The following is a 16378-nucleotide window of genomic DNA, read 5'->3' on the forward strand; positions in this document are numbered from 1 at the left end:
GCCCACTGTTGGGTAGGGACCGTATCTATATGTTCCCAATTTGTACTTCCCAAGAGCTTAGTACAGTGCTCTGCACACAGTAAGCGCTCAATAAATACGACTGAATGAATGAATGAAAGGTAACTGAAGCACGGAGAAGTTAAGTGTCTTGCTCAGGTCATACAGCAGACAAGTGGCGGAGCCAGGATTAGAACCCATAACCTTCTGATTCCCAGACCCGTGCTCTATCCACTACACCATGCTGAGTTCCAGGCCCAAGGGAGGATGTGGGCAAGGGTTTGGAGACAGGATAGATGAGATCAAAGTACAAAGACAAGGCTGGCAATAGAGAAGCTGAGTGTGCATACTGGGTTGTAGTAGAAGATTAGAGAGGTGAAATACAGTGGACTGAGCTGATAGAGAAGCAGGGTAGCTTAGTGGAAAAAACACGGGCTTGGGAGTCAGAGGTTGTGGGTTCTAATCTCGGCTCTGCCATTTGTCAGCTGTGTGACTTTGGGCAAGTCACTTAATCTTCTCACTTGCCTCCTCACTCACACTCCTTTCCTTTGTAAATCCATATTACCTAATGGAGACAGAGCCGGCTTTTTGATAGGTGATGGTGCAGGTGTGGGAAAAGGGAAGACTATAGCTGGAATAATTTATGAAAACTACCTATTGGGTAGAAAAAGGGCATTGTGGTTTAGTGTGTCAAATGATTTGAAGTATGACGCTGAAAGAGATTTGAGGGATACTGGGGCTCAAAACATACTGGTCCATTCATTAAACAAGTTTAAATATGGAAAAATTTCTTCCAAGCATAATGGGAATGTGAAGAAAGGTGTGATTTTTGCCACCTACTCCTCTCTTATTGGTGAAAGTCAATCTGGTGGTAAATACAAAACAAGATTAAAGCAGCTCCTTCACTGGTGCAGTGACGACTTCGATGGAATGATTGTGTTTGATGAAAAAGCTAAGAACCTATGTCCTGTTGGTTCTTCAAAACCTACCAAGACTGGCTCAGCAGTTTTAGAACTTCAGAATAAGCTGCCAAAAGCTAGAGTTGTTTATGCCAGTGCCGCAGGGGCTTCTGAACCTTGGAACATGGCACATATGAATCGACTTGGAATATGGGGTGAAGGAACCCCGTTTAGAGAGTTCAGTGACTTTATTCAAGCAGTAGAACGAAGGGGTGTTGGTGCCATGGAAATAGTTGCTATGGATATGAAGCTAAGAGGAATGTACATTGCCAGACAGTTGAGCTTTACCGGGGTGACCCTCAAAATTGAGAAAGTTCTTCTTTCGCAGAGCTACGTTAAAATGTACAACAAAGCTGTAAAACTGTGGGTAAATGCCAGAGAGAAGTTTCAGCAGGCAGCTGATCTTATTGATGCAGAGCAACGCATGAGGAAGTCTATGTGGGGTCAGTTCTAGTCTGCCCACCAGAGATTTTTCAAATACCTGTGCTTAGCATCTAAAGGTAAAAGAGTAGTTCAGCTAGCTCGAGAAGAAATCAAGAATGCAAAATGTGTTGTTATTGGCCTGCAATCTACTGGAGAAGCTAGAACCTTAGAGGCTTTGGAAGGAGGTGGGGAAGAATTGAATGACTTCGTTTCCACAGCCAAAGGAGTACTACAGTCCCTCATTAAGAAATATTTTCCGGCTTCAGACAGGGAGAAACTGTTTAGTTTGTTAGGGATAGATTTGACTGCTCAGAGTAACAACAGCTCCCCGAGAGATAGTCCATGCAAAGAGAATAAAATAAAGAAACGGAAAGGTGAAGAAATAAACAGAGAAGCCAAAAAAGCCCGAAAAGTGGGTGGCCTTGCTGGCAGTAGTTCTGATGAGAGTGGAAGTGAATCTGATGCCTCGGATAATGAAGAGACTGATAACGAGAGCTCAAACTTTAAGAGTTCGGGTGATGATGATTTCAACCCATTTAGAGATGAATCGAGTGAGGATGATGAAGATGATCCTTGGTCTTCTACAGCCCAGCCCGCACCCTCCGTTCCTCTGCCACTAAACTCCTCACCGTGCCTCGTTCTCGCCTGTCCCGCCATCGACCCCCGGCCCACGTCATCCCCCGGGTCTGGAATGCCCTCCCTCTGCGCATCCGCCAACCTAGCTCTCTTCCTCCCTTCAAGGCCCTACTGAGAGCTCAACTCCTCAAGGAGGCCTTCCCAGACTGAGCCGCTTCCTTCCTCTCACCCTCGTCCCATTCTCCATCCCCCATCTTACCTCCTTCCCTTCCCCACAGCACCTGCATATATGTATATATATATATATATATATATTTATTACTCTATTTATTTATTTATTTATCTTACTTGTACATATCTATTCTATTTATTTTATTTTGTTAGTATGTTTGGTTTTGTTCTCTGTCTCCCCCTTCTAGATTGTGAGCCCGCTGTTCGGTAGGGACTGTCTCTATGTGTTGCCGACTTGTACTTCCCAAGCGCTTAGTACAGTGCTCTGCACACAGTAAGTGCTCAATAAATACGATTGATTGATTGATTGATATTACTCCCTCACAGAGATCTCTGCTCTCTTGACCCCATCCATTTTTCTGAGAGCCTCAAACCCCACCTCGCCTCCCTCTCCTCTCTACCCAATCTTGATGATCAGATTGCTGCTCACAAGTCTACTCTTTCTACTCAGCTAGACTCACTCGCTCCCCTTTCCCTTCGCCGCTCTCGTACCACTAAGCCACAGCCCTGGATCACTGCCCCTGTCTACCTCCTTCGCTCTTATGCTCGAGCTGCCGAACGCTGCTGGCGAAAGTCCAAACAAGATACCAACCTCGTTCACTTCAAGTCTATCCTTTCCTGCCTTAACTCAGCCCTCTCCTCTGCCGGACAAAACTATTTCTATTCCCTTATTGACATCCATGCCCATCATCCCCGTCAGCTCTTCCGTACATTCAAGTCCCTTCTCAGGCTCCCGGTTACTCCCCCTCCTCCTTCCCTCACCCCCAACGATCTGGCCTCCTTCTTCATTAATAAAATTAAATCCATCAGGTCTGATCTCCCCAAAGTCACTCCCCCCACCTTCTCCAACCCCCCGACTCTCAACACTCTCTGCTACTTTCCCATCCTTCCCATCTCCTCCCTCCTCTCAAGTGCTATTCCGGCCACCTGTGCTGCTGACCCCATTCCCTCTCATCTCATGAAATCTCTCGCTCCGCCCCTTCTCCCCTCCTTACTTTCATCTTCAACCGCTCACTCTCCACTGGTTCCTTCCCCTCTGCCTTCAAACGTGCCCATGTCTCTCCCATCCTAAAAACGCCCTCTCTTGACCCCACCTCACCTTCTAGTTATCGCCCCATCTCCCTCCTACCATTCCTTTCCAAACTCCTTGAACGAGTCGATTACAAGAGCTGCCTCGAATTCCTCAACAACAACTCTCTCCTCGATCCCCTCCAGTCTGGCTTCCGTCCCCTACATTCCACGGAAACTGCCCTCTCAAAGGTCACCAGTGACCTCCTGCTTGCCAAATCCAACGGCTCATACTCTGTCCTAATCCTCCTCGACCTCTCAGCTACCTTCGACACTGGGACCACCCCCTTCTCCTCAACACGCTATCCGACCTTGGCTTCACAGACTCCGTCCTCTCGTGGTTCTCCTCTTATCTCTTCGGTCGTTCATTCTCAGTCTCTTTTGCAGGCTACTCCTCCCCCTCCCATGCCCTTACTTTGCGGGTTCCTCAAGGTTCGGTTCTAGGTCCCCTCCTGTTCTCGATCTACACTCACTCCCTTGGTGACCTCATTCGCTCCCACGGCTTCAACTATCATCTCTACGCTGATGACACCCAGATCTACATCTCTGCCCCTGCTCTCTCCCCCTCCCTCCAGGCTCGCATCTCCTCCTGCCTTCAGGACATCTCCATCTGGATGTCTGCCAGCCACTTAAAACTCAACATGTCCAAGACTAAACTCCTTGTCTTCTCTCCCAAACCCTGCCCTCTGCCTGACTTTCCCATCACTTTTGCCGGCACTACCATCCTTCCCGTCTCACAAGCCCGCAACCTTGGTGTCATCCTCGACTCCGCTCTCTCGTTCACCCCTCACATCCAAGCCGTCACCAAAACTTGCCGGTCTCAGCTCCTCAATATTGCCAAGATCCGCCCTTTCCTCTTCATCCAAACCGCTACCCTGTTCGTTCAAGCTTTCATCCTATCCCGTCTGGACTACTTTATCAGCCTCCTCTCCGATCTCCCATCCTCTTGTCTCTCCCCATTTCAATCCATTCTTCAGACCGCTGCCCGGATTGTCTTTATCCAGAAACGCTCTGGGCATGTTACTCCCCTCCTCAAAAATCTGAAGTGGCTACCAATCAACCTACGCATCAGGCAGAAACTCCTCACCCTGGGTTTCAAGGCTGTCCATCACCTCGCCCCGTCCTACCTAACCTCCCTTCTCTCCTTCTACTGCCCAGCCCGCACCCTCCGCTCCTCTGCCGCTAATCTCCTCACCGTGCCTCGTTCTCGCCTGTCCAGCCGTCGACCCCCGGACCACACACCCGGGACTCCGTTCCCGAGAGGCCCGCCTGCCCGCCATCACACCGCGCGGCCTTGCTGCTCCCGGAAGGATCCTCTGCTCAGATTGCCCCCATAGACGCCCCCTGCTTCCACCACCCCCATTTAAGCCACCTTCTTTAAGTGTCCCCCACCACCCCCCTTCCCGGTCCGGTCCTGACTGACTCTCCCCTCCCCCCACCCCCACACCGGGAAAAAGGCCCTTGTTATCATCAAGTTACATTAACGACAACCTCATTCGCACCTACTCAGCCCTCCCACGCTAGTTGGTTGTTCACTCCTCCCCCCAGGTATCTCTGCTCCCTGACCCCCTTAACAGGTCCACCCTACTAAAGCACATAATAGTTTGTATCTGCTCTTTATGACATCATTATCTGCCAATTTTATTATTGCCGTACCATGTTAACTGTTTAACTATCCCCTGTGCTGCCATCACCTACTTATATCATTGTTACTGTTTTATCGCTTCTGCATCTCAATTATTAACCTCCCGCTGTACTGTCACTCGCCCTGCTGACCTCACCATGAACTTTTAATTCCCTTGCTCCCAACTGCCATTCCCATTCCTCACCTTCCCCTTCCCCTCTCCCACCCAGCTTTTTCCCTCCCTCCCCCCCACCAAGACCACTCTCCCTCACCCCCTACCAAGGATCCCTCTGTACCAGCGCCAGTCCTCCGCTCCTCCCTCCCAGACGCTCCCTCCACTTCTCCCCGCCCCACCCCATCCCAGTTCTCCTTTCCCATCGCCACCCCTCTGCCCACTCTCCCCGCCTAGGCCCCCGCCAACTCATCCCAATCCAAACCCTCCCCACACCTCGCACCCTTCTCCCTCCCTCCCCTTCCTCGGCAGCTACTGCCAAGTGTGGCCTCTGGAATCCCCGCCCCGTTTTAAGTAAGATCCCTTTCATCCTGGACCTATTCTTTTAGAGCTCTCTACTCCTTCTCGCCCTAACTGAAGCGGTTGTCTCCGGACGACACCGTCTCTTCCGCTGCTCTCTCCAATGGAGGCCTCTTCTTCTCCCACTCCCCCAGACTCACCGGAAAAGGAGGAGGTGTCGGTTTTCTTCTCGCCCCCCTATGTCGCTCCCGTACTATCCCTCCTCTCCCTTCCCTTTCCTTCCCTTCCTTTGAAGCCCACATTATTCGTCTCTACCACCCCCTCCAGATTCTTGTAGCCGTCATCTACCTCCCCCCCCGCCCCACCTCCAACTTCTTTAACGCTTTTCACCCCTTCCTAACCTTCCTTCTTTTTTTCCATGCTCACTCTGATCCTCGGAGACTTCAACATCCACATGGATATCCCTGATGTCTCCTCTGCCGCCCGCCTTCTATCTCTCCTCGACGCTGCCAACCTCTTGCTCCACCCCACCTCACCCACTCACCAACTTGGTCATATCCTCGACTTCATCTTCTCCTATCGCTGCACTGTGTCCACCCTCACCAACTCTGAAATCCCTCTCTCTGATCATAATCTTCTTACCTGCCTCCTCACTCACACTCTTTTCCCCTGTAAATCCATATTACTCCCTCACAGAGATCTCCACTCTCTTGACCCCATCCATCTTTCTGAGCGCCTCACACCCCCCCTTGCCTGCCTCTTCTCTCTGCCCAGTCTTGATGATCAGATTACTGCTCTCAACTCTACCCTTTCTACTCAGCTAGACTCACTCGCTCCCCTTTCCCTTCACCACTTACGTACCACTAACCCACAGCCCTGGATCACTGCCACTGTCCGCCTCCTTCGCTCTTATGCTCGAGCTGCCGAACGCTGCTGGCGAAAGTCTAAACACCATGCCAACCTCGTTCACTTCAAGTTTATCCTTTCCTGCCTTAACTCAGCCATCTCCTCTGCCAGACAAAACTATTTCTCCTCCCTTATTGACACCCATGCCCATCATCCCCGCCAGCTCCTCCGTACATTCAACTCCCTTCTCAGGCCCCCGGTTCCTCCCCCTCCTCCTTCCCTCACCCCCAACGATCTGGCCTCCTAATTCATTAACAAAATTAAATCCACCAGGTCCGACCTCCCCAAAGTCACTCCCCCCCCCCCTTCTCCAACCCCCCGGCTCTCAACGCTCTCTGCTACTCTCCCATCCTTCCCAGCAGTATCCTCAGAGGAGCTCTCCTCCCTCCTCTCAAGTGCTACTCCGGCCACATGTGCTTCAGACCCCATTCCCTCTCATATCATGAAATCTCTCGCTCCATCCCTTCTTCCCTCCTTAACTTCCATCTTCAACCGCCCACTCTCAAAGGGTTCCTTCCCATCTGCCTTCAAACATGCCCTTGTCTCTCCCCTCCTAAAAAAACCCCCTCTCTTGACCCCACCTCACCTTCTAGTTATCGCCCCATCTCCCTCCTACCATTCCTTTCCAAACTCCTTGAATGAGTTGTCTACACGCGCTGCCTCGAATTCCTCAACAACAACTCTCTCCTCGATCCCCTCCGGTCTGTCTTCCATCCCCTACATTCCACGGAAACTGCCCTCTCAAAGGTCACCAATGACCTCCTGCTTGCCAAATCCAACGGCTCATACTCTGTCCTAATCCTCCTCGACCTCTCAGCTACCTTCGACACTGGGACCACCCCCTTCTCCTCAACACGCTATCCGACCTTGGCTTCACAGACTCCGTCCGCTCGTGGTTCTCCTCTTATCTCTCCGGTTGTTCATTCTCAGTCTCTTTTGCAGGCTACTCCTCCCCCTCCCATGCCCTTACTTTGCGGGTTCCTCAAGGTTCAGTTCTAGGTCCTCTCCTGTTCTCGATCTACACTCACTCCCTTGGTGACCTCATTCGCTCCCACGGCTTCAACTATCATCTCTACACTGATGACACCTAGATCTACATCTCCGCCCCTGCTCTCTCCCCCTCTCTCCAGGCTCGCATCTCCTCCTGCCTTCAGGACATCTCCATCTGGATGTCTGCCAGCCACCTAAAACTCAACATGTCCAAGACTGAACTCCTTGTCTTCTCTCCCAAACCCTGCCCTCTCCCTGACTTTCCCATGTCTGTTGACGGCACTACCGACCTTCCCGTCTCACAAGCCTGCACCCTTGGTGTCATCCTCGACTCCGCTCTCTCATTCACCCTCACATCCAAGCCGTCACCAAAACTTGCCGGTCTCAGCTCCTCAATATTGCCAAGATCCGCCCTTTCCTCTTCATCCAAACCGCTACCCTGTTCGTTCAAGCTTTCATCCTATCCCGTCTGGACTACTTTATCAGCCTCCTCTCCGATCTCCCATCCTCTTGTCTCTCCCCATTTCAATCCATTCTTCATACCACTGCCCGGATTGTCTTTATCCAGAAACGCTCTGGGCATGTTACTCCCCTCCTCAAAAATCTGAAGTGGCTACCAATCAACCTACGCATCAGGCAGAAACTCCTCACCTTCGGCTTCAAGGCTCTCCATTACCTTGCCCCCTCCTACCTCACTTCCCTTCTCTCCTTCTACAACCCACTCGACACCCTCCACTCCTCCGCCGCTAATCTCCTCACCGTGCCTCATTCTCGCCTGTCCCGCCATCGACTCCAGCCCACGTCATCCCCCGGGCCTGGAATGCCCTCCCTCTGTCCCTCCGTCAAGCTAACTCTCTTCCTCCCTTCAAGGCCCTAGTGAGAGCTCACCTCCTCTAGGAGGCCTTTCCAGACTGAGCCCCTTCCTTCCTCTCCCACCTGTCCCCCACTCCATCCCCCCATCTTACCTCCTTCCCTTCCCTTCCCCACAGCACCTGTATATATGTATATATGTTTGTACATATTTATTACTCTATTTATTTATTCATCTTATTTGTACATGTCTATTCTATTTATTTTATTTTGTTAGTACGTTTGGTTTTGTTCTCTGTCTCCCCCTTCTATACTGTGAGCCCGCTGTTGGGTAGGGACTGTCTCTATGTGTTGCCGACTTGTACTTCCCAAGTGCTTAGTACAGTGCTCTGCACACATTAAGTGCTCAATAAATATGATTGATTGATTGATTGATTGGTAGAAAGCCCTCCCTCCCCTCATCCGCCAAACTAGCTCTCTTCCTCCCTTCAAGGCCCTACTGAGAGCTCACTTCCTCCAGGAGGCCTTCCCAGACTGAGCCCCCTACTTCCTCTCCCCTTCCTCTCTTCCCCATCCTCCCCGCTTTACTTCCTTCCCCTCCTCACAGCACTTGTATATATGTGCATTTGTTTGTACCTATTTATTACGCTATTTGTTTATTTATTTTACTTGTACATATCTATTCTATTTATTTTATTTTGTTAATATGTTTTGTTTTGTTCTCTGTCTCGCTCTTCTAGACTGTGAGCCCACTGATGAGAGGGACCATCTCTACATGTTGCCACTTGTTCTTCCTAAGCGCTTAGTACAGTGCTCTGCACACAGTAAGCACTCAATAAATACGATTGATTGATTGATTGATTGAGTCTCTGGGCCTCGGTTACCCTACCTGTAAAATGGGGATTAAGACTGTGAGCCCCACGCGGGACAACCTGATTATTTTGTATCTACCCCACTGCTTAGAACACTGCTTGGCATAGAATAAGTGCATTCTTATTCTATGCCAAGATCATTATTATTGAGTGGCTTCAAGCCTATTCTAGGGAATTTTTATTTGATGTAGAAGTAGGTAGGCAACGATTGTAGGTTTTTGAGTAATGAGGAGATGTGGACTGATCATTTTTTTAAGAAAAATGATTCGGGCAGCAGAATGAAGTATGGACTGGAGAAGGAGACATAGGAGGCAGGGAGATCAGCGTGATTCATTAGTCAAGGCAGAGAAACAAAATGGTCTTGTCGATAGGGCACGGGCCTGGGAGTCAGAAGAACCTGTGTTATAATCCCAGCCCTGCCATTTGTCTGCTCTGTGACCTTGGGCAAGTCATTTAACTTCTTTGGGCCTCAGTTACCTCTACCATAAAATGGGAATAAAGACAGTAAACCTCACATGAGGCAGGAACTGCGCCAATCCTATTTGCTTGTATCCCCCCGCCCAACACCTAATACAGTGCGTAGCACATAGTTACTACTTAAGAAATATTATTATTATGAATAATAAATACTTTTTTAAGAAAAAGTTCTCTCCTGCCCTTCAGAGCCCTACTGAGAGCTCAGCTACTCCAGGATGCCTTCCCAGACTGAGTCCCCCTTTTCCTCTGCTCCTCCTCCCCTCCCCATCGCCCCTACTCCAACCCCCTGCTCTACCCCCACCCCCGCCCCACATATTCATTATTCTATTTATTTTATCAATGATGTGTATATATCTATAATTCTATTGATCTATTTTGATGCTCTTAGTGCCTGTCTACTTGTGTTGTTTTGTTGTCTGTCTCCCCCTTCTGGACTGTGAGCCCGTTGTTGGGTAGGGATTGCTTCCACCTGTTGCCGAATTGTACTTTCCAAGCGTTTAGTACAGTGCTTTGCAAGAGTAAGCGCTCAATGAATGCAGTTGAATAAATGAATGATTGAATGAAAAAGGTTGGTAAATGATAAGTGTTTGGATCAGAATGGTAGCAGTTTCGATGGAGATGGGTGGTTTATCAAGCCATCAATGGTATTCATTGAGGTTTTACTATATGCAAAGCACTGTAGTAAGCATTTTTGTAGTTGGTTGATGCCCCGCCCATAGGAATCATACAAAAGAGACAGATATGAAAATAAAAATGTAATACTACATAATAAAATTAAGTATTTAAACAATTGCATATGATTAGATGTTCTAGTTAAAAGATCAGGGGCCTGGAAGTCAGAGGATGTGGGTTCTAATCCTGGCTCCGTCACATGTCTGCTTTGTGACCTTGGGTAAATCACTTCATTTCTCTATGCCTCAGTTACCTTATCTGTAAAATGGGGATTAAGACTGTGAGCCCCATGTGGAACAGGGACTGTGTCCGACCCGATTATCTTGCATCTACTTCAGTGCTTAGAATTGTGCTTGGCACATAGGAAGCACTTAACAAATAATACAGTTATAAAAGAATCTTTGTGTGCACTTCACAATATACTGGTTTTCTGCCCATCTATTTGTTCATTTCACTTTGAGCCTAGGGACCGTATATATATACATGTTGGCGACTTGCACTTCCCAAGCGCTTAGTACAGTTTTCTGCACGCACTAAGCTCTCAATAAATACGACTGAATGAATGAATGAATGAATGGCAGCAATGAAAGTGTGAATTATGCTTTGCAACCACTTGTCTTATGCTCAGTTACATCATTCACTCATTCAATCGTATTTATTGAGTGCTTACTGTGTGCAGAACACTGTACTAAGCGCTTGGGAAGTAAAAGTTGGCAACATACAGAGACGGTCCCTACCCAATAGAGGGCTCACAATCTAGAAGGGGGAGACAGACAACAAAACAAAGTATATTAACAAAATAAAATAAATAGAATAGTAAATATGTACAAGTAAAACAGAGTAGAGGAAGGAGGGGGCTCAGTGTGGGAAGGCCTCCTGGAGGAGGTGAGCTCTAAGTAGGACTTTGATGGGAGGAAGAGAGCTAACTTGGTGGAGCAGAGGGAGGGCATTCCAGGACAGGGGGAGGACGTGGGCCGGGGGTGGATGGCGGGACAGGTGAGAACAAGGTACAGTGAGGAGATTAGCGGCAGAGGAGCGGAGGGTGCGGGCTGGGTTGGAGAAGGAGAGAAGGGAGGTGAGGTAGGAAGGGGCGAGGTGATGGAGAGCCTTGAAGCCAAGAGTGAGGAGTTTTTGCCTTATGCGTAGGTTGATTGGTAGCCACTGGAGATTAGTGCTGAGGGTTTTATGCCATGAATTCATAGGGAATTGGTTCCAACAGTTCGGGCTCTTTGCCGTTGGTTCGCATAAAGTGGGCCTCTCTGGGTAGAGCGTGCTGACGTTTTAGTTCAACCCAGATGCCCTTCTCTTTGGCTTTCTTCTTCTTCTGATCATTCTCCTTCACACGCTTAAGGAAGCTGTCTCGGCTCTTGGAATGCTTAATATGCTCAATTCGAACATTAATTCTCTTGGCAAGAATCTTGCCCTTGACCTGTTTGTTTACCATAATCCCGACAGCGTGTTGGGTAACGTTATATAGCCTTCCACTCTAGCCATGGTAACACTTATGGGGCATACCTTGTTGCACTGTCCCCATGCCCTTAATATCTACAGTATCACCTTAATTGTAGATTCATATTTAAGTAGCCAATGGGACAACACCAGGTTTTCAAAAGGGCCGAAAGAACATGTAATGGGTCCCCCTCCTCTTTTGCTTTGTGTTCGTCATTTTGGCAAATTACTGCAAGATGGCGGCTCCGGCCCCGAAAAATTCAGACAGGATTTTTTTCCTTAAGCCTCAGGACATATTGTTCTCAATGGCAATCTCCACCATCGCAAAGCTATGTTCCTCTAGATGGTAAGCTCACTGTGGGCAGAGAATGTCCCTATCAACTCTGTTATATTGTACTCTCCCATGTACTTAGTGGAGGTATATTGTGCTCTCTCCACTAAGTGCTCAATATTATGATTGATTGATGAACATTCAATATTTGTTATTCCCATGGATAAGGACTAGTGAAGTACTGGTCAAATCCTGAGAAGGTGTCCCCCTTCCCCATGCACCAGCCCAAAACAGATCACTCCCATCATACTGATCCCTAACCCTTACGCCATTCCCTCCCACCTCAACCCTCCCCAACAGCCTCAGCCAAGTGCAGTCTGTGGAATCCCCACTTCATTAAGAGAAAGCTTTCCTTTATCCTTGACCTGTTTTTGACTCAATCACTGCTCCTCCTTACCATTACTGAAACCTGGCTCTCCCTAGTAGACCGTGTCCCCTGCTACTCTCTCTAGAGGGGGCTTCATCTTCTCCCACTCCTCTAGACTCACTAGGTTATGGAGAGGTGTTAGCTTCCTTCTTTTTCCCCCTTGTTGCTTTTGTACCATCCCACCTCCCCTGTCGGGATCATTTCCTTCCTTTGAAGCCCATATCATTTGCCTCTAGCACTCATTCTAATTACTAGTCAAAATCATCTACAACCCCCAGGCCCCTCTTTCAACTTTTTGAACAATTTTGATCCCTTTCTCACATTACGTCTCTCTCTATCCATATGGGGACCTCAATATCCACAGGGATGTTCTTGACAACTCATCCACTGCCCACTTCCTCTTTCTCGTCCATTCTACTGACCTTCCGCTCCACCCCACCTCATTCATTCATCAAATTGCCTAGACACATGCCTGGACACATCTCTAGTCACTGAATAATTTCTACCCTCATCAATTCTGAAATTCCTCTGACCATAACCTCATCTGTCTTCTCAGTCTCTTTCACAGGCTCCTCTGCTCCCCCGCTGCAACTCTGGGAGTCTCTCAAGGCTCATTTGTGAGTCCCCTTCCATTCTTCATCTATACCCATTCCTTTGGAGAACTCATCTATCACTCCTTCTTTGCAGTGTCTCATTTTCTATCGCCTTCAGGGCATCTCTACCTGGATATCCAGCTGATACCTCAAACTTGATATGTCTGAAACAGAACTCTTTATCTCCCCACAGAAACTCTGTCCTCCCACAAGATTTTCCCAACACTGTAGAAAACACAACTACCCTCCCTGTCTCACAAACCAATAACCTTGGCATTGTCCTCAATTTTTCTTTTCATTCAACCCACCTATTCAATCTGTCACCAAATCCTTGCAGTTCTACCTTCATAACATCGTTACAGTCTGCTCTGGATGTCTCCCCTCCATCCAAACTGCTACTTATCCAAGCACTTATCCTATCCTGTCTGATTACTGAATCAGCCTCATTGCTGAGCTCCCTTCTGCCTCTCCCCACCCCAATCCTTACTCCACTCTGCTGGCCAGATGCTTGTTCTAAAAATAAAAATGCAGTTCACATTTCCCCACACCTCAAGACCCTCCAGTGATTGTCCACCCAGCTAAGAATAAGACGCAGAGCAGTTAACTTGACTTGCCCAAGATTGCACGTTAGGCAAGTGGTGAGTTGAGACCAGAACCCAGGTCCTCACCATGAGGTAGGATGTCACTGGGCAGAGATGCTCTGCTAGGGTAACAAAGTTCACTCATTCAATTGTATTTATTGAGTGCTTACGGTGTGGAGAGCACTATATGAAGCGCTTGGGAAAGCACAATACAGTAATAAAGACAGACAATCCCTGCCCACAACGAATTCATGGTCTAGAGGGGTTTTGGTATTTGTTAAGCGCTTACTTTGTATCAGGCACTGAACTCAGTGCTGGGGTGGTTACAAGTAAATCGAGTTGGGTACAGTCCCTGTCCGGCAAAGGGCTCGCAGTCTTCATCCCCATTTTACAGATGAGGTACCTGAGGCACAGAGAAATTAAGTGACTTGTCCAAGGACACATAGCAGGCAAGTGATGGAGCTGGGTTGACATCTGTGGGCCGAGCCCTAATATCTGGGACAAACTTCAGGATACAGAGGATTCTTGCTAGCTGGACTATTCCAGAGAGAGGTGGGTTGGTGGGCAGTTGCCTGGGACGGTGCCTGTGTCTGCTAGGGGAGGGAGTATGTAAATATGCCAAGAAGCATATTTACACAGAAGCCCAGATCTATGGGCATCATTCCTCAGGGTTGAGAAGTGGAAATCAAGGGGTTTCAACCAGAATGAGGTGTGGTTGGAGTGTTTTCTATTTCTACCCTATACCTCTACAGTGAATGGTAATGGAAGAGCTCGAGAAGGAAAGGTCAGAGAGGTAAGAGAAGAACCAGGAGAGGGCGTTGCCAGAGAAACCAAGGATAGGTAATGTTTCCAGAAGAAGCGGATGGTCCACAGAAGGAAAGTCTACTGACATGCCCAGGAGTCCATTTGATTTGGCAAAGAGAAGGTCATTCGTGACCGTGGAGGGAGCAGTTTGAGAGGAGCGGATGGTGAAGCAATCAGATTACAGCAGTCTGAGGTGAGTGTTGGAGAAGGGGAATAGGAGGAAACAGATGTAAACAAACCAATTCCTGGGGACTGGTCCAGCTCACTGGCATCAAGGAAAAGAGTCCTGGGACCTGGACGAGCATGACAGCTGTGGAGAGGGCTGAAGGTATCTGACCAGAACTCCAGAAATTGTGGAGAAAGCCCTAGGACTTGGTTCAGAATTCTGATACCTGGCACAAGGTCTAGGCGACCTGAGTCAGCACCTGAGCACATATAGGGTCAGTCATGGAAACTGATTCAGCAACACCCCAGCCTTTGTGGGGAGTGTCCTTGAACCTGAGCCCATATTCTGCGTCTGAGAAGGGTCCTGGGACCTGATTCAGTACCCGTGCATCTGCAAGAAGAAGAAACCAGGTCTCTTCCCTGGGCATGCATGTATGCAGAGAGTTCAGGAAACTAGATTAGAACGCCAGCACATGTAGGGAGGGTTCTAGGTCATGCATCACTTGAGGGAGGTACCTGAGACCTGGCGCATCCCCCTGACACCTGGAGAAGAGCTCTGGGCTATTGGCCAACATCCCAGTAACTAGGGAGGGCTGAAGAACCTGGATTAGCATCTTGACGTCTATGAAGAGATCACTGGATCAGCAAAACAGCAATTATGATGAGGGTTGATAATCCACCACTGTGGGGATAGCCCTTGGAACTCGGTCAGCACCAAAGCATCTATGATGGGGACAACTGGGACCTGGGCCAGCATGCCAGAACATATAGGGAGGGTTCAAAGACCATCATCCCATTTCCTGAACGGAGGGTCACACTGGCAACTTTGGCCTGAGCTCTGGAACCTGGGTCCGCAACCTAGCCCTTGAAGGGAGGGCTCCAGGACCTAAGAGAGCAAGCCAGCAATATCTGAGCAAGCCCAGGAGCTAGTGGATGCTGGAGCTTGGCTTAGCTCATTGGCTCCAATGAGAAGGATTCAGGGACCTGGTCACTTATACTAGTTCTGCACCCCAACACCTGTAGTCAGAAACCTCGTAGCTGCGTAGGCCCTCCAGCCACTTAGAAAAGGATCCTGGGATGTGTCACAGGGTACTGACAAGAGGGAGGAGATCCCCGGTACCAAGGTCAGCACCCCAACACCTGACGGATTTAGGCCGAGGACTTGGGAAATCTCTCCGGATGTGTAGGGAAAGTCCCACGATCTCGGCTGGCCCTCTGGCGTTTGTCGAGAGAGCCCTAATATTAGATTCATTCCCCCTAGCAACTTGTCAGGAGACTACTGCAATATGGTTCATCACTATGGCACTTGGGAAGAAATCTCTGAAATCTGGGCCAGCCCCTGCCACCTGTCCCTGATGGGGAGGCGAGGAGGGGTCCTTGGTTTCATTAACTTAGCATCAGTGGTGAACCCCGGGTAAAACCTGGGTGACAAGTCTGATAGCTGTAGGTTGTGTTCTCGTTCAAATGTCCAGCAACTATGGGAAAGCCCTGGGATCTGGATCGGCACATGACAACCATTGGAAGGGCTTTGGTACCTGGTGATGACCTCAACACTTGTAGAGAGGGTTCTCACACTTCATTCAGCACACCGCCACCTGTGGGAAGGAATCTGGAACAAGGATCAGTTCCCTGGAGAGGCCTGGGTTTTGAGTCAGCACTTTAAATTTAATTATGTGAGTCATAAATTCTCATTCAGTCCCTCAGCATTTGTGGTGAAAGTCCTCGAACCTGGTCACTATTTTGGCACTGTGGGGAGAGCCTTGGACTCTGTTTCAACACAGAAGCACCTGGAAGAAGGACACCAACACATGGGTCAGTCAATCCATTAGTGGAATTTATTGACTGCTGACTGTGTGCAGAACACTGTATAAAGTGCTAGGGACAGGATCTTCGAACCTGCAGGGAAGGTGGAAGGATTTGGGTCAGCTTGTGTGGGGAAAGCCCTGGATCAGCTCTTGACCTCTATGAGGAAAACACTGGTTCAGCTCGGCATGACCTGAGAGGAAAGCCG

The 16378-nt window shown here is 48.9% G+C and overlaps 1 pseudogene; it reads right to left on the reverse strand.

Annotated features, from left to right (window-relative positions):
• Nucleotides 1-11260: 11260 nt before the first annotated feature.
• LOC119923609 lies at nt 11261-11743 on the reverse strand (annotated as a pseudogene).
• Nucleotides 11744-16378: the final 4635 nt, after the last annotated feature.

This window comes from Tachyglossus aculeatus, unplaced genomic scaffold (genome assembly GCF_015852505.1).
Source record: "Tachyglossus aculeatus isolate mTacAcu1 unplaced genomic scaffold, mTacAcu1.pri scaffold_204_arrow_ctg1, whole genome shotgun sequence".
In the NCBI taxonomy this organism is placed as follows: Eukaryota; Metazoa; Chordata; class Mammalia; order Monotremata; family Tachyglossidae; genus Tachyglossus; species Tachyglossus aculeatus.